This window comes from Passer domesticus, unplaced genomic scaffold, assembly GCF_036417665.1.
Source record: "Passer domesticus isolate bPasDom1 unplaced genomic scaffold, bPasDom1.hap1 HAP1_SCAFFOLD_60, whole genome shotgun sequence".
Taxonomy (NCBI): Eukaryota; Metazoa; Chordata; class Aves; order Passeriformes; family Passeridae; genus Passer; species Passer domesticus.
The window spans coordinates 214565-237299 of record NW_026990165.1 but is presented as its reverse complement, the minus strand read 5'-3'; the positions used below and the strand labels follow the sequence as shown (position 1 = coordinate 237299).

The following is a 22735-nucleotide window of genomic DNA, read 5'->3' as shown; positions in this document are numbered from 1 at the left end:
CGCCAGCAGAAAAAAGAGAAAAAAAAAGAAAAAAACCCAAAAAAAAGGACCCAAGGAAAAATATTTTTGCGCGCAAGAGAGGCTGTGTTAAACTTACACTTTTCAGCCTGTTGTGGGTCAAAGTTCTGCTGGGGGTCGTCTGCTCGTCAGCCTCCACGGACACTCGCGTGCCCAGGTGTCGGGGCGCGGGTCGGCTGACCTCCTGTCCAGAAGAGTCCTTCTAAAACGAAGAGCTTCTCCTTCCAGGATCTCTGGCGAGCGGAGGCAATGACAATTTCACGAAGAAATGCTGCTCCTCTGAAATGCCAGGTCCGGCATTCAGTTCCGCGGCCAGGATATCACGGCGGTTCAGATGTTGGCCCAGGGGCCCCTCGCTGTTCGGGCGTCCGCTATGTTCGGTGCGCCAGCTATGGCCCCCAGGGGCAGAAGCCCAGCGGGGAGGCCGGTTGTCCAGGATAGCTCACGGAGGGTCCAGGATCGCCCAGCGGGGGGGGCTCAGGCAACCCAGGCAAGCTGTGATTTGCAGTCAGCTCTTTAGTGATTTCAGCTCTTTCAGCTTGCCTGGGGCCTGGGGCCGTCGCCCTAGGTATTGCCGCAGCAGACGCAGAGAGAGGGAGCAGCGCTGTGTGGGTTCCGCAGGGTTCTTTTATTGGGGTCTCCGCGAAGGGTCCAGTGACAGCTCTCCTCTGCCGAACCGGGCAGAGTGAGGGGTTTTTATACCTTACAGGGGTATTGAAAACTGTCCAATAGTAAGGGTCAGGGGAAAAGTGACCTATGGATATACAGGGAGACAACAGGGTCCCAAAGGGGGAAGAGAGGGGCTTCTAAAACCTTAGTCATGCTGACTTTGGTATTTCCTAGCTCAGGCTTCTGATCTCCAAGGCCTTGCAGGCCTTGTGCCTGCTACAAAAAGATGCTATAAAACGTTACTTTTTAGCCTTTTCCACCTTCCCTGTTCCACAGGAAATTAAAACTGATCATGGTCCTGCTAATACCTCCCACTGATTCCAACCATTTTCTGACCAGTGGGCTACAAAACATGTCACAGCCATACCACACTCTGCCACAGGACAGTCCATAGTCCAGAGGGCCCACTCTTCCATCCAAAGGATCCTTGATCAACAGAGACAGGGAGTCCACATATTATCTCCCATTGAGAGACTGGCCAAGGCCCTTGATGTGCTCAACTTTTTCAACAACTCCCCCAGTCATCAGGCATTTTATATTTAATTGGCAGCCCAATAACAAGAAAAGCCACCTGTGTTGATCAAAGACCCTGAATCCAAACAAATTATGGGCCCTTTCCCATTCATTACTTGGGAGGGAGGATATGCTTGTGTCTCTACAGCAGCAGGCCCAAGATGGATCCCAGCAAAAAACATCAAACCCTTCTGCCAATGGCCAGGCAAACACCAGGGACACCATCAGAAAAACAGAACAAAAGCCTAAGAGAGACAGCAGCAGCCTGGAAAAGAAGAAGGACAGAAGAAGATCTCCTAAGCAGTGTGGACCACACAGACCAACACCAAGAGAGCTCAGACACCACTAACTGCGATATACTGCTTAACAATTGGAAAAACTGTATTCTAGCCTTGATATTTGATTCTTCTAATAAGCTGACTTCAAACCCTTGCCTTACAGAAGAGAAAGTTTAGTGGGACCAGAATTTCAGTTTCACATTGCAATCTCCCTATCTCTTTACTTTCAGGCCACCCAAGCCTCCTCCCACTACTAAATTAGCTAAAGTCAAAGGATGCTGTCCTTTCTTGCCACTGCAGCAGGAAGCTGGATGCTCCTAACTATGCCGCATGCCTTCGGATGGCTGGTTCCACAGCCAAGCCACAATTTCTTGCCCATGGCCACGCATGTCAACCTCTTCTCACATAGGGACTCAGTATACCATAGCAGCCAGCTGCTCACATATCAAATCAATAAGATCCAGACAAAAAGCAACAACGACTGGCTCACTGGACTTTGAAAGACTGGGGCATGAAAGGCTGGCTTTCATCTTTAGTCAAGACTGTTTTGTGGGCTTTGTTTCTGGTATTCATTGTCTTGGTTATTCTATCCATTTTTGCTCAACGCATGCAAAAGTCCATGGCAGAAGCCTTCGTTCTTGAAAACAAAAAGGGGGCAGTTGTGGAGGCCCAGGGGCCTCTCATTGCAACTGTAATACCTTAGGGCAAAGGGGACCAAGGTGAAACAGAGAAACCCCTCTGAATGCAAGGCTCTCACCCATGGCCACTTGCAGCCTCTTGCAATCCGCAGGTTTTGTTGCTATCACCCACTTCAACTGCCATTTTTTCCTTATATCTACTCTCCAGAGAATGTTCTCCTCTCTCTTCTCCCCTGCTGGTCCTGGCTTCACCCCTTCTCCCCCCCGAATGAAACCCTCAGACCCCAGCCTCATTTTCTCTCTGGCCCTGGACCCTCTTCGTGGCAATGCACAGCGTTTGGAGTTCCACACAAAGACCCATCTCTGGCCTCATTCATCAGCACTTGAAGCAAGTGTGCTCCGGCCTCTGGGAGTGCAGCTCGCTCACACGGGCTCACTGTGGACACGCCGCAATCACACAGTCATTGAGTGCACCAGAGAACCTGGCCTCTAATAAAAGGCATGAATGCCACAGCCCACCCAACCCAATGCCTTGCATGTCTCTACTTTTTCCTTCTTCTCTCACCTCTCATGTCACTTTCCCCATTGCCTCTCTCTGGCAGCTTGGCTTCTCTCTCTCCTGGCTGCAGCTTCAGCCACATGTGTGACACTGCAGGAACAGCCTGACCCACAGGGAAGTGGGAGAGGACTCTTTGTCAGCAACTGAAGTGACAGAACAAGGGGGAATGGGATGAAACTGCAAGAGCTGGAATCCATTCCATGATGGCAAGAAGTTCTTTCCTGTCAGGGTGCTTGTCCCTGACACAGGGACCAGCGCAGAGAGGCTGTGCCTACCCCATGCCCACCAACATCCAAGGCCAGCTTGGACAGGGGCCGCAGCAACCTGCTGTGCTGGGAGGCTGCTCAGCTTGGAACCAGATGATCCTTAGGGTCCCTTCCAGGCCAAACCATTCAAGGATTTCATCATTCCACCATGCCCACCTCCCAGTGTGGAGTGGCCCTGAAACTTCTGTGACATCACAGCTCCCACAGCGTTCCAGGTGGAACGTCCAGCACCTGGAAACCACCACAGCAGACACTCTGCCTGCTGCCAGCGCTCAGTTGGCGCTCGCTCTGCGCTCTGCCCGTCAGCACTCAGCTGTTGCTGCTGCTGCCTGGCCTTTTCCTGCTGCCTGCTCTGGAGCACCAACCCCAGCAGGATGAGCACTGCTGCGCCAGTGGAGGTACTGTGCCATTCCAGGGAGGAGGCAGCCTGCTTGAGCAGTCTGCAGCCATGTGGGAATGGATGGTGTGGGACAGGAACCCCACTGTGAGATTGTGCTGTCTCTTGCAGACTAACAGAGACACTGTGGTGGCGATGGAAGTGGACATGGTGCTGAATGAGGAAGAGATGATGGAGGTGGACGTGGAAGACCAGGTTGAGGAGATGGAAGTTGATGAGGAGGATGACATCGAGGCGATGGAAGTGGATGAGAAGGATGAGGAGGAGCCCATGGTCCTTGGATGAAGATGGAGCCCCACAAGTAAGACAGGCAGATGCTCCCCATGCCCTGCCCACAGACACAGTGGCTGCCCTGGCGCCAGGCTGGGGCTGGGCTGGATGGCCCCGCTCAGGGACACGCTGCCCGCAGGGGGCCTGGATTGTGCTGCCACAAGCACCAGCCCTGGCCTGCCCTGCACTTGCCTGGGGCCACACCAGCCCTGCCAGCCCTGTCCCAGCTCCTGGGGCCCAGCTGGGCCCAGTGCTGGCAGCTGACTCCAGCTTTGCTTCTTTCTTCCTTCCAGGACTGATGCAGATGATGGCTGTAGATATTACAGCGGTGTATATATGTTTGAAAAGTTAGGATATTTTTGTAAATATGTTCTTAGGTTAGTAGTTCTTTGTAAATATGTTTTGAAGATTGTTACTCCATAGGATCCCATGGAAATATGTGCAGTAGATTGTTGTTGTTGTTGTTATGAGGATTGTTGTAATGAAATGTGTTCTGTAAATCCTCGTGTTTGCCGATGTTCAGCAAATAAATAATGATTCTTTATAAAACTTCACTTCTCTTTCTCATTCCTTTGGGCACTGTCAGAAGCCCGGACCTCCCCCTGACCATCCTAAATGATTCCAGCCCCAGCCAGGGGGCTTTAAATCCCTGGCAGGGGGTTCAGAGACCCTGGCATGTAGCCAAAGACCCCTGGGCCTTTGAATTTAACCCATAAAGCATGTTACCACCTTTATGTCAAGAATTAAAAGTCACAACAATTTAGATAGTCTAGTAATAGTAATCACAAAGTGAACGGAAAACATTTAGAGCACTGTAGACAGAGGTTTTGAACCTTGTACGAAAGAGTTTGGTATTATCTACATAGATAGAAAAATTTGGGTGTACCCAGTCCTTCCTCTTTCTTCTCGCTAGCATCCATATGAAAGACGATATTACCATTCACATATTGGTTTCAAGTAGAAAGTCACTATCTAACTTAAGTAATAGCTATTAAAACATTCTTGTAAACATAGTATAGTCAGGTTTTAATATAAAAGATAACACCAACCCAAGAGGCAAAAAGAGTACCTTAAGCTGACCTGCTGAACAAACCTCAGCAGGCCAGCAAAAAAATGTTTTAGACAAAATATAAAAATCAACCTTAAGAGAGTGAAGCACATACTTCTCAACTCTTCCTTCGACAGCTAAGTTAGAGAAAAAGAGACTTCTAACGTACCTCGAAATCCCCTCAACCAAAGAAAACCCAAGAGGCACAGGCAGCGTTTGCACAGTTGGGATTTCCACTTGTTCCGGGATCCCGGGGCTGGAGCTCCCTGGGGCTGCTGCCACGGCCACCCCGCAGCTGGGGGTCCCTGTGCACAGGGGGTCCCACTGACACCACTGCTGCCGCTGGCCACTGCTGCTGCTCCTGGGCTGGGGCACAGCCGCGTCCCCAAGAGCTGAGCTCTCACCAGCACAGAGGGGGCTCTCACTGCACTGGCCCCTGCAGCCATGCCACCAAAGCAAGGCAGGAAACTTTCAGCCACCCTTCCTGCTGCAGCCACAGCCACTCCTGGCTCCAGAGCCGCCATCAGCCCACAGGGATGCAAAATCCACCTGCCCGCTCTCAAGGCCTTGACAGCCTTGGCAACTGTGGCACCTGCATCTGGGCTGCTGCAGGGGCTGATGTTTAAGGCTTGCAGCCTCCAAAGGCTCCGGGCTCTGCTTCCCACCCTGCTCTGCACTGCCCTGGGCCCGCATTGCTCAAGAGACAAAAGCCAAGCCAGGGGATCCTCACCCTGCCCAAATTGCTGAATTGACTGCAGTCCTTAGGACCTTCTCCACTTTCAAAGAACCTCTTCCTTTGATCACTGATTCGGCACATGTCTATGACCTAGTGCAGCGGGCCGAAAATTCCATTTTCAAAGACATTTCTAACCCCAACTAGAGCATTTGCTTTCCCCTTTCATTTCTCTTCTGTCCCACAGACAACACCCACACTATATCATGCACACAAGGTCTCATACCACCCTTCCTGCATTTATAGTAGGCAATGCTAGAGCAGATGCCTCAGCAATGCTTCTCCAAACCTCCCTACGGAATCTTTCTGACCAGGCTAGGATCCGCCACCACTTCTACCATCAAAACATTCCTGCACCGCTCAGCATCTTTAAAATTACCCAAGATCAGGCAAGATTCATGGCAGCCACCTGCCCAAATTGTCAGCAACGTGCCTTTGCTTCTGTCAGAGCTGCACTCAATCCAAGAGGACTAAAGACTCTCCAGATCGGGCAATCTCACATCACACACCAAGCCCCTTTTGGGAGACTAAAATACATCCCCGTCTCAATCCACACCGACAACGCTGCGGTTTCTGCCCCTGCCCATGCTGCTGAAAAATCAAAAGATGCTATAAAACGTTACTTTTTAGCCTTTTCCACCTTCCCTGTTCCACAGGAAATTAAAACTGATCATGGTCCTGCTTATACCTCCCACTAATTCCAACCGTTTTCTGACCAGTGGGCTACAAAACATGTCACAGCCATACCACACTCTGCCACAGGACAGTCCATAGTCCAGAGGGCCCACTCTTCCATCCAAAGGATCCTTGATCAACAGAGACAGGGAGTCCACATAGTATCTCCCATTGGAGGCCAAGGCCCTTGATGTGCTCAACTTTTTCAACAACTCCCCCAGTCATCAGGCATTTTATATTTAATTGGCAGCCCAATAAAAAGAAAAGCCACCTGTGTTGATCAAAGACCCTGAATCCAAACAAATTATGGGCCCTTTCCCATTCATTACTTGGGAGGGAGGATATGCTTGTGTCTCTACAGCAGCAGGCCCAAGACGCATCCCAGCAAAAAACATCAAACTCTTCTGCCAATGGCCAGGCAAACACCAGGGCCACCTTCAGAAAAACAGAACAAAAGCCTAAGAGAGACAGCAGCAGCCTGCAAAAGAAGAAGAAGGACAGAAGAAGATCTCCTAAGCAGTGTGGACCACACACACCAACACCAAGAGAGCTCAGACACCACTAACTGCGATATCCCGCTTAACAATTGGAAAAACTGTATTCTAGCCTTGATATTTGATTCTTCTAATAAGCTGACTTCAAACCCTTGCCTTACAGAAGAGAAAGTTTAGTGGGACCAGAATTTAAGTTTCACATTGCAATCTCCCTATCTCTTTACTTTCAGGCCACCCCAAGCCTCCACCCACTAGTAAATTAGCTAAAGTCAAAGGATGCTGTCCTTTCTTGCCACTGCAGCAGGAAGCTGGATGCTCCTAACTATGCCGCATGCCTTCGCATGGGTGGTTCCACAGCCAAGCCACAATTTCTTGCCCATGGCCACGCATGTCAACCTCTTCTCACATAGGGACTCAGTATACCAGAGCGGCCAGCTGCTCACAGATCAAATCAATAAGATCCAGACAAAAGGCAACAACGACTGGCTCACTGGACTGTTGAAAGACTGGGGCATGAAAGGCTGGCTTTCATCTTTACGTCCAACAATATGAAGTCTAATAAGTCTAAGTGCCATGTTCTGCATTTTGGCCACAAAAATCCCCTACAGCGTTACAGGCTGGGGACGGTGTGGCTGGATAGTGTTCAGGCAGAAAGGGACCTGGGGGTGCTGGTTGACAGCCGATTGGATATGAGCCAGCAATGTGCCTTGGTGGCCAAGAAGGCCAACGGCATCCTGGCCTGCATTAGGACTTGTGTGAGCAGCAGGAGCAGGGAGGTCATTCTCCCCCTGTACTCGGCACTGGTGAGGCCACATCTTGAGTACTGTGTCCAGTTCTGGGCCCCTCAATTTAGGAAGGATATTGAGATACTTGAGCGTGTCCAGAGGAGAGCAACGAGGCTGGTGAGGGGCTTGGAAAACAAGCCCTACGAGGAACATTTGAGGGAGCTGGGGTTGTTTAGCCTGGAGAAGAGGAGGCTTAGAGGTGACCTTATTGCTCTCTACAACTTCCTGAAGGGAGGTTGTAGACAGGTGGGGGTCGGTCTCTTCCACCGGGCAGCAACTGACAGAACAAGGGGACACAGTCTCAAGCTACGTCAGGGAAGGTATAGGTTAGATATTAGGAAAAAAATTTTCACTGAAAGAATAATAAAGCACTGGAATTGTCTTCCCAGGGAGGTGGTGGAATCACCATCACTGGATGTGTTTAAAAAAAGACTGGACATGCCACTTGGTGCTATAGTCTAGTTGAGATGTTAGGGCATAGGTTGGACTTGATGATCTTAGGGGTCTCTTCCAAACTCATGTTTCTGTGATTCTGTGATTTAGTCAAGACTGTTTTGTGGGCTTTGTTTCTTGTATTCATTGTCTTGGTTATTCTATCCAGTTTTGCTCAACGCTTGCAAAAGTCCATGGCAGAAGCCTTCATTCTTGAAAACAAAAAGGGGGCACTTGTGGAGGCCCAGGGGCCTCTCATTGCAACTGTAATACCTTAGGGCAAAGGGGACCAAGGTGAAACAGAGAAACCCCTCTGAATGCAAGGCTCTCACCCATGGCCACTTGCAGCCTCTTGCAATCCGCAGGTTTTGTTGCTATCACCCACTTCAACTGCCATTTTTTCCTTATATCTACTCTCCAGAGAATGTTCTCCTCTCTCTTCTCCCCTGCTGGTCCTGGCTTCACCCCTTCTCCCCCCCGAATGAAACCCTCAGACCCCAGCCTCATTTTCTCTCTGGCCCTGGACCCTCTTCATGGCAATGCACAGCGTTTGGAGTTCCACACAAAGACCCATCTCTGGCCTCATTCATCAGCACTTGAAGCAAGTGTGCTCCGGCCTCTGGGAGTGCAGCTCGCTCACACGGGCTCACTGTGGACACGCCGCAATCACACAGTCATTGAGTGCACCAGAGAACCTGGCCTCTAATAAAAGGCATGAATGCCACAGCCCACCCAACCCAATGCCTTGCATGTCTCTACTTTTTCCTTCTCCTCTCATCTCTCATGTCACTTTCCCCATTTCCTCTCTCTGCCAGCTTGGCTTCTCTCTCTCCTGGCTGCAGCTTCAGCCACATGTGTGACACTGCAGGAACAGCCTGACCCACAGGGAAGTGGGAGAGGACTCTTTGTCAGCAACTGAAGTCACAGAACAAGGGGGAATGGGATGAAACTGCAAGAGCTGGAATCCATTCCATGATGGCAAGAAGTTCTTTCCTGTCAGGGTGCTTGTCCCTGACACAGGGACCAGCGCAGAGAGGCTGTGCATACCCCATGCCCGCCAACATCCAAGGCCAGCTTGGACAGGGGCCGCAGCAACCTGCTGTGCTGGGAGGCTGCTCAGCTTGGAACCAGATGATCCTTAGGGTCCCTTCCAGGCCAAACCATTCAAGGATTTCATCATTCCACCATGCCCACCTCCCAGTGTGGAGTGGCCCTGAAACTTCTGTGACATCACAGCTCCCACAGCGTTCCAGGTGGAACGTCCAGCACCTGGAAACCACCACAGCAGACACTCTGCCTGCTGCCAGCGCTCAGTTGGCGCTCGCTCTGCGCTCTGCCCGTCAGCACTCAGCTGTTGCTGCTGCTGCCTGGCCTTTTCCTGCTGCCTGCTCTGGAGCACCAACCCCAGCAGGATGAGCACTGCTGCGCCAGTGGAGGTACTGTGCCATTCCAGGGAGGAGGCAGCCTGCTTGAGCAGTCTGCAGCCATGTGGGAATGGATGGTGTGGGACAGGAACCCCACTGTGAGATTGTGCTGTCTCTTGCAGACTAACAGAGACACTGTGGTGGCGATGGAAGTGGACATGGTGCTGAATGAGGAAGAGATGATGGAGGTGGACGTGGAAGACCAGGTTGAGGAGATGGAAGTTGATGAGGAGGATGACATCGAGGCGATGGAAGTGGATGAGAAGGATGAGGAGGAGCCCATGGTCCTTGGATGAAGATGGAGCCCCACAAGTAAGACAGGCAGATGCTCCCCATGCCCTGCCCACAGACACAGTGGCTGCCCTGGCGCCAGGCTGGGGCTGGGCTGGATGGCCCCGCTCAGGGACACGCTGCCCGCAGGGGGCCTGGATTGTGCTGCCACAAGCACCAGCCCTGGCCTGCCCTGCACTTGCCTGGGGCCACACCAGCCCTGCCAGCCCTGTCCCAGCTCCTGGGGCCCAGCTGGGCCCAGTGCTGGCAGCTGACTCCAGCTTTGCTTCTTTCTTCCTTCCAGGACTGATGCAGATGATGGCTGTAGATATTACGGCGGTGTATATATGTTTGAAAAGTTAGGATATTTTTGTAAATATGTTCTTAGGTTAGTAGTTCTTTGTAAATATGTTTTGAAGATTGTTACTCCATAGGATCCCATGGAAATATGTGCAGTAGATTGTTGTTGTTGTTGTTATGAGGATTGTTGTAATGAAATGTGTTCTGTAAATCCTCGTGTTTGCCGATGTTCAGCAAATAAATAATGATTCTTTATAAAACTTCACTTCTCTTTCTCATTCCTTTGGGCACTGTCAGAAGCCCGGACCTCCCCCTGACCATCCTAAATGATTCCAGCCCCAGCCAGGGGGCTTTAAATCCCTGGCAGGGGGTTCAGAGACCCTGGCATGTAGCCAAAGACCCCTGGGCCTTTGAATTTAACCCATAAAGCATGTTACCACCTTTATGTCAAGAATTAAAAGTCACAACAATTTAGATAGTCTAGTAATAGTAATCACAAAGTGAACGGAAAACATTTAGAGCACTGTAGACAGAGGTTTTGAACCTTGTACGAAAGAGTTTGGTATTATCTACATAGATAGAAAAATTTGGGTGTACCCAGTCCTTCCTCTTTCTTCTCGCTAGCATCCATATGAAAGACGATATTACCATTCACATATTGGTTTCAAGTAGAAAGTCACTATCTAACTTAAGTAATAGCTATTAAAACATTCTTGTAAACATAGTATAGTCAGGTTTTAATATAAAAGATAACACCAACCCAAGAGGCAAAAAGAGTACCTTAAGCTGACCTGCTGAACAAACCTCAGCAGGCCAGCAAAAAAATGTTTTAGACAAAATATAAAAATCAACCTTAAGAGAGTGAAGCACATACTTCTCAACTCTTCCTTCGACAGCTAAGTTAGAGAAAAAGAGACTTCTAACATACCTCGAAATCCCCTCAACCAAAGAAAACCCAAGAGGCACAGGCAGCGTTTGCACAGTTGGGATTTCCACTTGTTCCGGGATCCCGGGGCTGGAGCTCCCTGGGGCTGCTGCCACGGCCACCCCGCGGCTGGGGCTCCCTGTGCACAGGGGGTTCCACTGACACCACTGCTGCCGCTGGCCACTGCTGCTGCTCCTGGGCTGGGGCACAGCCGCGTCCCCAAGAGCTGAGCTGGCACCAGCACAGAGGGGGCTCTCACTGCACTGGCCCCTGCAGCCATGCCACCAAAGCAAGGCAGGAAACTTTCAGCCACCCTTCCTGCTGCAGCCACAGCCACTCCTGGCTCCAGAGCCGCCATCAGCCCACAGGGATGCAAAATCCACCTGCCCGCTCTCAAGGCCTTGACAGCCTTGGCAACTGTGGCACCTGCATCTGGGCTGCTGCAGGGGCTGATGTTTAAGGCTTGCAGCCTCCAAAGGCTCCGGGCTCTGCTTCCCACCCTGCTCTGCACTGCCCTGGGCCCGCATTGCTCAAGAGACAAAAGCCAAGCCAGGGGATCCTCACCCTGCCCAAATTGCTGAATTGACTGCAGTCCTTAGGACCTTCTCCACTTTCAAAGAACCTCTTCCTTTGATCACTGATTCGGCACATGTCTATGACCTAGTGCAGCGGGCCGAAAATTCCATTTTCAAAGACATTTCTAACCCCAACTAGAGCATTTGCTTTCCCCTTTCATTTCTCTTCTGTCCCACAGACAACACCCACACTATATCATGCACACAAGGTCTCATACCACCCTTCCTGCATTTATAGTAGGCAATGCTAGAGCAGATGCCTCAGCAATGCTTCTCCAAACCTCCCTACGGAATCTTTCTGACCAGGCTAGGATCCGCCACCACTTCTACCATCAAAACATTCCTGCACCGCTCAGCATCTTTAAAATTACCCAAGATCAGGCAAGATTCATGGCAGCCACCTGCCCAAATTGTCAGCAACGTGCCTTTGCTTCTGTCAGAGCTGCACTCAATCCAAGAGGACTAAAGACTCTCCAGATCGGGCAATCTCACATCACACACCAAGCCCCTTTTGGGAGACTAAAATACATCCCCGTCTCAATCCACACCGACAACGCTGCGGTTTCTGCCCCTGCCCATGCTGCTGAAAAATCAAAAGATGCTATAAAACGTTCCTTTTTAGCCTTTTCCACCTCCCCTGTTCCACAGGAAATTAAAACTGATCATGGTCCTGCTTATACCTCCCACTGATTCCAACCGTTTTCTGACCAGTGGGCTACAAAACATGTCACAGCCATACCACACTCTGCCACAGGACAGTCCATAGTCCAGAGGGCCCACTCTTCCATCCAAAGGATCCTTGATCAACAGAGACAGGGAGTCCACATATTATCTCCCATTGAGAGCCTGGCCAAGGCCCTTGATGTGCTCAACTTTTTGAACAACTCCCCCAGTCATCAGGCATTTTATATTTAATTGGCAGCCCAATAAAAAGAAAAGCCACCTGTCTTGATCAAAGACCCTGAATCCAAAGAAATTATGGGCCCTTTCCCATTCATTACTTGGGAGGGAGGATATGCTTGTGTCTCTACAGCAGCAGGCCCAAGACGCATCCCAGCAAAAAACATAAAACTCTTCTGCCAATGGCCAGGCAAACACCACAGCCACCATCAGAAAAACAGAACAAAAGCCTAAGAGAGACAGCAGCAGCCTGCAAAAGAAGAAGAAGGACAGAAGAAGATCTCCTAAGCAGTGTGGACCACACACACCAATACCAAGAGAGCTCAGACACCACTAACTGCGATATACCGCTTAACAATTGGAAAAACTGTATTCTAGCCTTGATATTTGATTCTTCTAATAAGAAGACTTCAAACCCTTGCCTTACAGAAGAGAAAGTTTAGTGGGACCAGAATTTAAGTTTCACATTGCAATCTCCCTATCTCTTTACTTTCAGGCCACCCAAGCCTCCACCCACTAGTAAATTAGCTAAAGTCAAAGGATGCTGTCCTTTCTTGCCACTGCAGCAGGAAGCTGGATGCTCCTAACTATGCTGCATGCCTTCGCATGGGTGGTTCCACAGCCAAGCCACAATTTCTTGCCCATGGCCACGCATGTCAACCTCTTCTCACATAGGGACTCAGTATACCAGAGCGGCCAGCTGCTCACAGATCAAATCAATAAGATCCAGACAAAAGGCAACAACGACTGGCTCACTGGACTGTTGAAAGACTGGGGCATGAAAGGCTGGCTTTCATCTTTACGTCCAACAATATGAAGTCTAATAAGTCTAAGTGCCATGTTCTGCATTTTGGCCACAAAAATCCCCTACAGCGTTACAGGCTGGGGACGGTGTGGCTGGATAGTGTTCAGGCAGAAAGGGACCTGGGGGTGCTGGTTGACAGCCGATTGGATATGAGCCAGCAATGTGCCTTGGTGGCCAAGAAGGCCAACGGCATCCTGGCCTGCATTAGGACTTGTGTGAGCAGCAGGAGCAGGGAGGTCATTCTCCCCCTGTACTCGGCACTGGTGAGGCCACATCTTGAGTACTGTGTCCAGTTCTGGGCCCCTCAATTTAGGAAGGATATTGAGATACTTGAGCGTGTCCAGAGGAGAGCAACGAGGCTGGTGAGGGGCTTGGAAAACAAGCCCTACGAGGAACATTTGAGGGAGCTGGGGTTGTTTAGCCTGGAGAAGAGGAGGCTTAGAGGTGACCTTATTGCTCTCTACAACTTCCTGAAGGGAGGTTGTAGACAGGTGGGGGTCGGTCTCTTCCACCGGGCAGCAACTGACAGAACAAGGGGACACAGTCTCAAGCTACGTCAGGGAAGGTATAGGTTAGATATTAGGAAAAAAATTTTCACTGAAAGAATAATAAAGCACTGGAACTGTCTTCCCAGGGAGGTGGTGGAATCACCATCACTGGATGTGTTTAAAAAAAGACTGGACATGCCACTTGGTGCTATAGTCTAGTTGAGATGTTAGGGCATAGGTTGGACTTGATGATCTTAGGGGTCTCTTCCAAACTCATGTTTCTGTGATTCTGTGATTTAGTCAAGACTGTTTTGTGGGCTTTGTTTCTTGTATTCATTGTCTTGGTTATTCTATCCAGTTTTGCTCAACGCTTGCAAAAGTCCATGGCAGAAGCCTTCATTCTTGAAAACAAAAAGGGGGCACTTGTGGAGGCCCAGGGGCCTCTCATTGCAACTGTAATACCTTAGGGCAAAGGGGACCAAGGTGAAACAGAGAAACCCCTCTGAATGCAAGGCTCTCACCCATGGCCACTTGCAGCCTCTTGCAATCTGCAGGTTTTGTTGCTATCACCCACTTCAACTGCCATTTTTTCCTTATATCTACTCTCCAGAGAATGTTCTCCTCTCTCTTCTCCCCTGCTGGTCCTGGCTTCACCCCTTCTCCCCCCCGAATGAAACCCTCAGACCCCAGCCTCATTTTCTCTCTGGCCCTGGACCCTCTTCATGGCAATGCACAGCGTTTGGAGTTCCACACAAAGACCCATCTCTGGCCTCATTCATCAGCACTTGAAGCAAGTGTGCTCCGGCCTCTGGGAGTGCAGCTCGCTCACACGGGCTCACTGTGGACACGCCGCAATCACACAGTCATTGAGTGCACCAGAGAACCTGGCCTCTAATAAAAGGCATGAATGCCACAGCCCACCCAACCCAATGCCTTGCATGTCTCTACTTTTTCCTTCTCCTCTCATCTCTCATGTCACTTTCCCCATTTCCTCTCTCTGCCAGCTTGGCTTCTCTCTCTCCTGGCTGCAGCTTCAGCCACATGTGTGACACTGCAGGAACAGCCTGACCCACAGGGAAGTGGGAGAGGACTCTTTGTCAGCAACTGAAGTCACAGAACAAGGGGGAATGGGATGAAACTGCAAGAGCTGGAATCCATTCCATGATGGCAAGAAGTTCTTTCCTGTCAGGGTGCTTGTCCCTGACACAGGGACCAGCGCAGAGAGGCTGTGCATACCCCATGCCCACCAACATCCAAGGCCAGCTTGGACAGGGGCCGCAGCAACCTGCTGTGCTGGGAGGCTGCTCAGCTTGGAACCAGATGATCCTTAGGGTCCCTTCCAGGCCAAACCATTCAAGGATTTCATCATTCCACCATGCCCATCTCCCAGTGTGGAGCGGCCCTGAAACTTCTGTGACATCACAGCTCCCACAGCGTTCCAGGTGGAACGTCCAGCACCTGGAAACCACCACAGCAGACACTCTGCCTGCTGCCAGCGCTCAGTTGGCGCTCGCTCTGCGCTCTGCCCGTCAGCACTCAGCTGTTGCTGCTGCTGCCTGGCCTTTTCCTGCTGCCTGCTCTGGAGCACCAACCCCAGCAGGATGAGCACTGCTGCGCCAGTGGAGGTACAGTGCCATTCCAGGGAGGAGGCAGCCTGCTTGAGCAGGCTGCAGCCATGTGGCAATGGATGGTGTGGGACAGGAACCCCACTGTGAGATTGTGCTGTCTCTTGCAGACTAACAGAGACACTGTGGTGGCGATGGAAGTGGACATGGTGCTGAATGAGGAAGAAATGATGGAGGTGGACGTGGAAGAGCAGGTTGAGGACATGGAAGTAGATGTGGAGGATGACATCAAGGAGATGGAAGTGACACCAGGAGGAATTTCCCCAGGGAAATGCTGCTCTGGCCTTGGCAGGGGCTGCCCAGGGAGCTTTGCAGTGCCCATCCCTGCAGCTGTCCCAGGAAGGCCTGCAGGTGGCACTCAGGGCTCTGGGCTGGGGACAAGCTGGGCATCGAGCACTGCTGGGACTCCATGGTCTCACAGACCTTTCCCAACCTTAGTGATTCCATGAGTCTATGATTCTATGAAGACATGATTCAGAACAGAGTTAACTCAAATCTATCATACACAAATATTACAGAGGTCAAAATTCACGTGAATGAAATTTAAGATTATTCTTTAAGACTGAAAGAATCGTATGTCAATGTTGCATATAGGTAAAGCCCTATAAAAGAAGAGCCTTGTTACCCTTGTAAGATGATGCCTCGGGCCTCCTGCTTCGGCTAAGTACAGCTAACAGGCAGGGGTGAGGGGCTCCCAGCAGGGCAGGGAGAGCCGAGCTCAGGATCCCAGGCATCCGAGCAGAAGGGGATTGGTGTCTCCTTTATTGAGGTGGGTGTTAATAAGGTCCCAGTTCAGTGGCTGCTCTCACCAGCAGAGGCTCACCCCACGGCAGAGGAAGCAGCTCTGGGCTGGGCTCCTGCAGCAGCAGTGGAATTCCTTTCCCCAAGAGCAGTGGCTCCCACAGTGCTCCTCCAAAGCCAAGACAGGGCTAGGAGCTGCACCCAGCCCCTTCCCCCAGCCCAAATCCCACCGTAGCTCTGGCCCTCCTCCTGCTTCCCCAGGGAAAACTCCCAAAGAAACAGAGCTCTCCCTTTGTCTGAAGCACCCAGCAATCACCTGCCATTAGCAACTCACTGGCAAGAAATTCTACAGGTGAAAAGGAAGAACAGAAAAGAAAACCCTTCCCCAAACAAGGAGGTGGCCAGATGCTGAAGGAGCACACACACATCCCCAGCTGGTGAGAAACCCTCCCCCTGCCTCAAAGAGGAAGAGTCTGACGGTGCAGGAGTGAAACCCACAGACATTACAACCAGCCAGGTTCCAGCTGAACTGCAAGGGCAGCCACAGCCAGCAGCAGTCGCCCCTGTAGAACCAAGGAGATCGAAGATGAAATCAGAGCACCCAAATGCTGTGGAGTCTGGCAAATCTGGGGCCATCTCAATACACCACCTTCACTGCAACCATTAATGCCCATACCAACCGAGAGACAGTGGGCTCTGCCACCAACAAGCTTAGAAATAATGAGAGTGTGATCAATGGCCCCATGCAGGCCTGATGCAGTCTGTGCTGTGGTTAAGGACCTCAGAAAAGAATTTAAAGAGGAAATGAGGGAGATGAGGCAGGAGGTAAGATAAATGCAGCACTAGTGCAAGTCACAGGCCCCAAAGTCAGAGCCCAACGTCCCCCAGCTACTGTGAGAGTACATCCCACGAGCTGACCTGTGCTTCTTCCTGAGTGACCATGGGGAAGGCATGGGAACGTGGGATGGGAAACCCACTTCTGTCTTAGCAGCACAAGGAGGGAAAACTCAACTCAAGGAAGGAAACACTAATCGAGGGAGTTCCAGTAAGGTGAAGGTAGCCTCCTGCCATGACCAAGCTGCTGGGTATGATCTGTCAGATCCCCTTAAAAGGTACCTCTAGTATGAATGCCCAGGAAAGAAAGAATAACCACGGCTAAAGGGGCCCTGCCTCTAGCCAGGGAGAGGCACAGAAAACCAGGTCTTTTGGATGGTGTGGCTCCAATGGCCTTTCCACATCTTCTGTGGAAAGGAAGGTGCCCACAGCACAGCTCGTACAGCAGGATGCCCAGGGACCAGATGGTGGCTGGCTGGCCATGGGAGCAGCCAAAGAGGATCCACTCCGCTGGGCTGTACTCCGGCATTCCTATGGGACACGGGCGCAGCTCATCAGGCCCATGCTGCTCCCTCCCTCCCTCCCAGCCAGCTCCCGTTCCACAACAGCCAGCCCCTGCCCTGCCAAAAAGCAACTGGGCTGCAGCTGGCTGAAGAAGGATTCTCCCTCCCTCCCTCCCTGTTTCCCCTCTGCCAGCAAAGGGGGGAACCTCCGCTGCCCGGCTGGGCCCGGCTTCGGGCTCACCTGACATCCGGGTGTAGAACATGTCCTGGAGGATCGTGCCGCACCTGAAGTCGATGAGCTTCACCTCGCCCGTGCCCAGGTCCACGAGGATGTTCTCGGCCTTGATGTCGCGGTGCAGACGCCGTGGCTGCTGCAGGGCAGCACGGCCTCCAGCACCGGGCGGAGCAGCCCCCGCGCCACGGGCTCCGTCAGGAAGCCCCGCTCCTCCAGCAAGTGCCAGAGCTCCTGACTGCGCTCCGCACGCTCCATGACCAGCGCCAAGCCGTCGGGCACCTCGAACCAGCCCAGGAGCCGCACCACGCCGCGGAAGCTGGGCCGCCACACCTTCCACAGCAGCGCCAGCTCCAGGGCCACAAGGGCGCCCTTGTGCTGCGGGGGGACCGCGATGCCGACAGCGGGGCCGATGCTGCGCCGCGCCTTGGGCCCCCTGCCCAGCCCCGCCGCGGCTCGCCACTGCCCGGCCCGGCACGCTGCGCGGGCCCCGCTCTCTCCACGCTCGCTCCCCTCCGCCTGCCGCCCTGCCGGGCCTCGCCTCAGCCCCGCCCGGCTCGCCCCGCCGGCTCCTCCGCGGGCCCCGCTCCCTCACCGGCCGCGCCCACTCCCAGACGCGCTCCCGGCACGCTCGCTTGATGGCCGCCTGCGAGCCAAGGCCAGCGGCGGGCTCAGCTCGCCGCCCGCCGCCCCGCTCCGACCCGGCCCCGTCTCTTACCGGGTCCCGGAGTAAACGCTGCCGCAGCCGCCGCTGCCCAGCAGCGGCCCTCCCGGCAGAGCTGCTCTGGGCGAGGCTTCTCCGCCCGTGCGGGCGGCACCGCGCTCTCGCTCTTGTGCCCGGGGCAGCCGAGCGCCCGGCGCGCTGCTGCTTGCCGAGCCGCCCCGGGCTGCGGCGGCTCGGGGCCGGCGGCCGAGCTGGCGAGCGGCGGAGCTCGGAGCGGGGAAGCTGCCGGCAGCGCTGTCGGCGGCGGGCCGGGAGCCGGGCGGCAGCGGGGCGGCTGCGGGCGGAACCGCGGCAGGGGCTTCCTTCGGGGCCGGGGCCTCGGCCGGGGCCGGGCCAGAGCCCGCGCCGGGCGGAGCCGAAAGACCGTGCTGCTCCGCCGGCAGCAGAGCGAGCGGCACCTCCAGCGGCGCCACGGGCGGGACGGAGAGAGCCCGGCGGAGGCGGAAGCACGGCGGGCCGGGCAGCGGCGGGCACGGGGCGGCCCCGCCGAGGGGCGCCGTGTGGGACGCGGCGTGAGCCGGGCGGGAGAGGCGGGACACGGACGGGACGGGACGGGAGTAGAGCGAGTGTGAGAGGGCCAAGGGGATGGGGAGCCAGTGGAAAGTCGAACGGAAAACCCATCGAGAGAAGCGCTGCTGCTGCTGCTGCTGCCCCTGCAGCTGCTGCTGCTGCTGCTGCTGTGCCCCGCGGAACGAAAGAGAGAAAGAAACAAATCACACCCCAAAGTCATTCCTATTAGAGAAATAACCAAAGAAAACAATGGAGCAATAAAGAAGAGTGCTGGCTTGTGGCTTCTTTCTTCTTTGGGTGAGACGAAGCATTTCATGGGGAAGAATTGCCTCTTCTGACAGTTTTGCCAGAGTGGACAGGAGTGCAGCATTGAATTTTGAAGTCGAAAAGGGAAATCGTGTCAGTAATGTCATCTCTTTTCATCCTCTCTTGAGACAGTTGCAGGCTGCCAAAAGACATGGGCTGCAGTGTGGAACTTGGGGCCAAGTTTCTTTTTCTGCCAGAGGATGAGGAGGGGAAGCATCCCAGAATCATGGAGTCGTGCCATGGTTGAGCTTGGAAGGGATCTGAAGAATCCCATGGCTGCAACCCCGCTGCTGTGGCTGGGGAGCCCTTGCACTAGACCGGCTTGTCTGGAGCTCCGTGCAGCCCGGCCTTGACCACTGTCAGGGACGGGACATGCACGCCTTCTCTGGGCAACCTGTTCCAGGAGAGTCTTTTTTTCTGAATCCCTTAGCTAAACCTAATCTGTCTCCATTTGGATCCATTCTCCCTTGTCCTGTCCTTGCCTGCCCTTGTACAAAGTGGCGGGGGGGGGGATTGGTTGTGGAAGAGATTAAGAGAAGTGCCCAATGAACAGACAATCAGTGCCCCACCTCTAACAGATAGGAATAGAATTCCCCTATTTGCAACCTAAGACAACTGGGATCCTGGATCCATTTTTCCTGTGGCTGCGGGTCCCAGCCCCAGCGGAGCAGAACTGGGAGCTGGGACTGCGATCCCTGATTGTCGATCCCCTTGTCTCTCTCTCTCCTGTTCCCTCCCTTTCCTCTGGGGGATCACAAATCCCAGAGCAGCTGCAGAGCCCCGTGCCCAGCCCGGGTTTCCCAGCAAAGGGAGGCCTGGGGGTGAGGTGCCCCGGGCTAGCCAGGAATGGGGGTCCGGGGGTCCCTGGGCTCATGGAAACAGGGAATCCAGGGGCTGGCAGAGGGGGATACCCGGGAAAGGGGGTGCAGGGGGTGTTGGTGCAGGACAAGGGAGTGCAGGGGGTCCTGGAACTGGGGAAGGAGATGCAGGGGGGTCCCAGTGCCCCAAAATGGGGATTCAAGGGGGTCCCCGGGGGAGTCCCCAAAGCCCCTCCCAGGGGGAGCAGGAGCTGGGTCGGGAGCTCTGGGCAGAGAAAAGGGGGTGACCCCGGCATGGGGGGGACATGGGGGAGTCAGACGCGCTCTGAGGGGGGACACGACCCCCGGGGACCCCCCTCACCTTCTCCAGCAGGGGAGGCCGAGCCCCAGCCCAGCAGACGAAGCCCAACACGAAGCCCCCGAGCCCCGGCAGCACCTTGGGGGGCGTCCGGCGGCAGCTCCGGGGGCGGGAGGGGCAGGATCCGGGAAACGGCGGCTGGGAAGGGACCGGCACGGACTGGGACAGGCTAGGATGGACTGGGACAGGCTAGGATGGACTGGGACAGGCACGGACTGGGACAGGCATGGACTGGGACAGGGATGGACTGGGACAGGCATGGACTGGGACAGGCTGGGATGGACTGGGACAGGCATGGACTGGGACAGGGATGGACTGGGACAGGCATGGACTGGGACAGGCACGGACTGGGACAGGCATGGACTGGGATAGGGATGGACTGGGACAGGCTGGGATGGACTGGGACAGGCATGGACTGGGACAGGGATGGACTGGTACAGGGATGGACTGGGACAGGGATGGACTGGGACAGGCTGGGATGGACTCGGACAGGGATGGACTGGGACAGGCACGGACTGGGACAGGGATGGACTGGGACAGGCTAGGATGGACTGGGACAGGCATGGACTGGGACAGGCTGGGATGGACTGGGACAGGCATGGACTGGGACAGGGATGGATTGGGACAGGCTGGGATGGACTGGGACACTGGGACACACCAGGGTACACCGAGATACCCCAGGACACACCAGAATACACTGGGACACACCACACCCAGGACTGGGACCCACTGGGAGCAGGATCAGAGCACACTGGGACCTAGCAGGACCAGAAGTGGGGCAGTAGGGATCATAGTGGCAGCAACTGGGATATACTGGGAGTGACTGGGATCATACTGGTGGAAACTGGAACTATATTGGGTTAGCTGGATGTGACTGGAAAGGACCATGAGTATGCTGAGGGCAACTGGGATATACTGGGAGTGTCTGTAACCATACTGGGGGTGACTGGTTTGACTGGGACCATGCTGAGGGAGAATGGGATCACACTTGGAATGACTGGGCCAGTGCTAGGGGCAACTGAGAGCAACTGGGATCATACTGGAGCAACTGGGACCACACTGAGGGTGACTGGGGTCATACTGGGATCATATTGGAAGTCACTAGGAGCAAGCTGAGAACAGCTGGGACTATGTTGGGGCAACTGGGATATACAGGGAGTAACTGGAATCATGCTGGAGTTGACTGGGAGTCGCTATGAGCAACTGGAATCATGGTGGAAGCTACTGGGAGCAACTGGGAGTGCGTGGAAGCACGCTGCAGGCAACTGGGATATACTGGGAGAGGCCAGGAGTGAGTGGAATCACAGAGCAATCATAAAGGAAGCTACTGGAATAATATACTGGGAGTGACTGGGATGGTACTGGGAGTAACTGGAACCATACTGGGATGATAGTGGGGGAAAAGGGCATTGTACTGAGAGTACTGGGAGTGACTGAGATGATACTGGGGGTGAGTGGAACCATACTGGGAGAGGCTGGAACCATCCTAGGGGTGAATGGTAACACCTGGGACCATTCTGGGATCATTCTGGGAGTGACTGGGATCATACTGGGATTGTAATGAATGCAACTGAAAGTTACTGGGATCATACTAGGTGTGACTGGGAGCCGCAGAGCCCATGCTGGGAGTGACCTGGGCACCCCTGGGGGAACTGGGGCAACTGGCCCAGCTGGGGCTCAGGGTTGTTCTCCCCCAGGGCTGCCCCGGGTCCTGCTGCCACCTCCGACCCCACAGAGCCAAGGGACAGGGGACAGGGACAGGGGAGAGCTGAGGGACAAGGACAGGAGACAGGGACAGGGACAGGAGAGGGACAGGGGACAGGGCAGAGCCAGGGAACACGGCCTGGCCAAGGGACACTGAGCTCCAGCACTTGGGGCTGTTGCCCTTGGGCTCCCAGCACAGCCCAGGGGCAGAATCCCCTCCAGAAACTGTTGTTTGCTTTCAGCTTTGCTCTGGAGCAAAGCCCCAGGAGCCCCTGCAGCGGCTGCAGCCCGGCCGGGTGCCCGGGGCCACCAAAGCTGCTCTGGCAGTGCCCTCCTGCCCCGGGCAGGGCACACAACAGCCAAGGAAAGGCTCCTGCTGGGCTCAGGGCAGGCACAGGGCACTCCCCTGGCGCTGCCACGGGCACAGCAGAGCCGGCCTGGGCACAGCATTGGCACCCATGTCCCATGCAATCCCAGCAGGGATTATGTCTCATTGTGTTATAAATGAGAAGCTTGACTAGACCAATGTTCAGGCAGCAATCAATATATTAATTAATATGGTAAAGTATGAGCAATACAGCACTTGGTAACAGTGGGGGAAATTTTCCCTGCAACTGCACACTGATAATTGAGGCTTACAGGCATTGATAGGGGTACTCATAAGTTTTCTCAGCAGTTTCCATTCCCAATTTTTATGTCACAATTCTATACACTATTATGATTTAGTTTTTCTCAGGATGTATCCCAGAAAGGAGTATCCCCAGATGGTGGTGTCTGTCTTCTGAAAGAAGGAAGAAATCTCTCAGCTGGTGAGGTCCAGATTCCAGATGGGTTCACCTTTTAATTGCAAATCTCATAACAGTGATATCCAGCTTCCCTTGGTGGAAACTATCAATCCTTGGGTAGATGTTCATCTTC

The 22735-nt window shown here is 53.7% G+C and overlaps 4 long non-coding RNA genes across 4 annotated transcripts; 3 read left to right on the top strand and 1 right to left on the bottom strand.

The window, feature by feature from the left end:
* Nucleotides 1-625: 625 nt before the first annotated feature.
* On the bottom strand, nt 626-3085 carry LOC135292973 (uncharacterized). The gene is made up of 3 exons (XR_010355113.1): nt 2951-3085; nt 2682-2818; nt 626-2552 (listed from the first exon to the last, which is right to left on the bottom strand). It is a non-coding gene; the product is annotated as an uncharacterized LOC135292973 (long non-coding RNA).
* Nucleotides 3086-3220: 135 nt separating this feature from the next.
* LOC135292952 (uncharacterized) lies at nt 3221-4118 on the top strand. The gene is made up of 3 exons (XR_010355098.1): nt 3221-3339; nt 3450-3639; nt 3902-4118. It is a non-coding gene; the product is annotated as an uncharacterized LOC135292952 (long non-coding RNA).
* Nucleotides 4119-9092: 4974 nt separating this feature from the next.
* LOC135292954 (uncharacterized) lies at nt 9093-9990 on the top strand. The gene is made up of 3 exons (XR_010355100.1): nt 9093-9211; nt 9322-9511; nt 9774-9990. It is a non-coding gene; the product is annotated as an uncharacterized LOC135292954 (long non-coding RNA).
* A 4978-nt stretch (nt 9991-14968) lies between these two features.
* LOC135292999 (uncharacterized) lies at nt 14969-15642 on the top strand. The gene is made up of 2 exons (XR_010355145.1): nt 14969-15087; nt 15198-15642. It is a non-coding gene; the product is annotated as an uncharacterized LOC135292999 (long non-coding RNA).
* Nucleotides 15643-22735: the final 7093 nt, after the last annotated feature.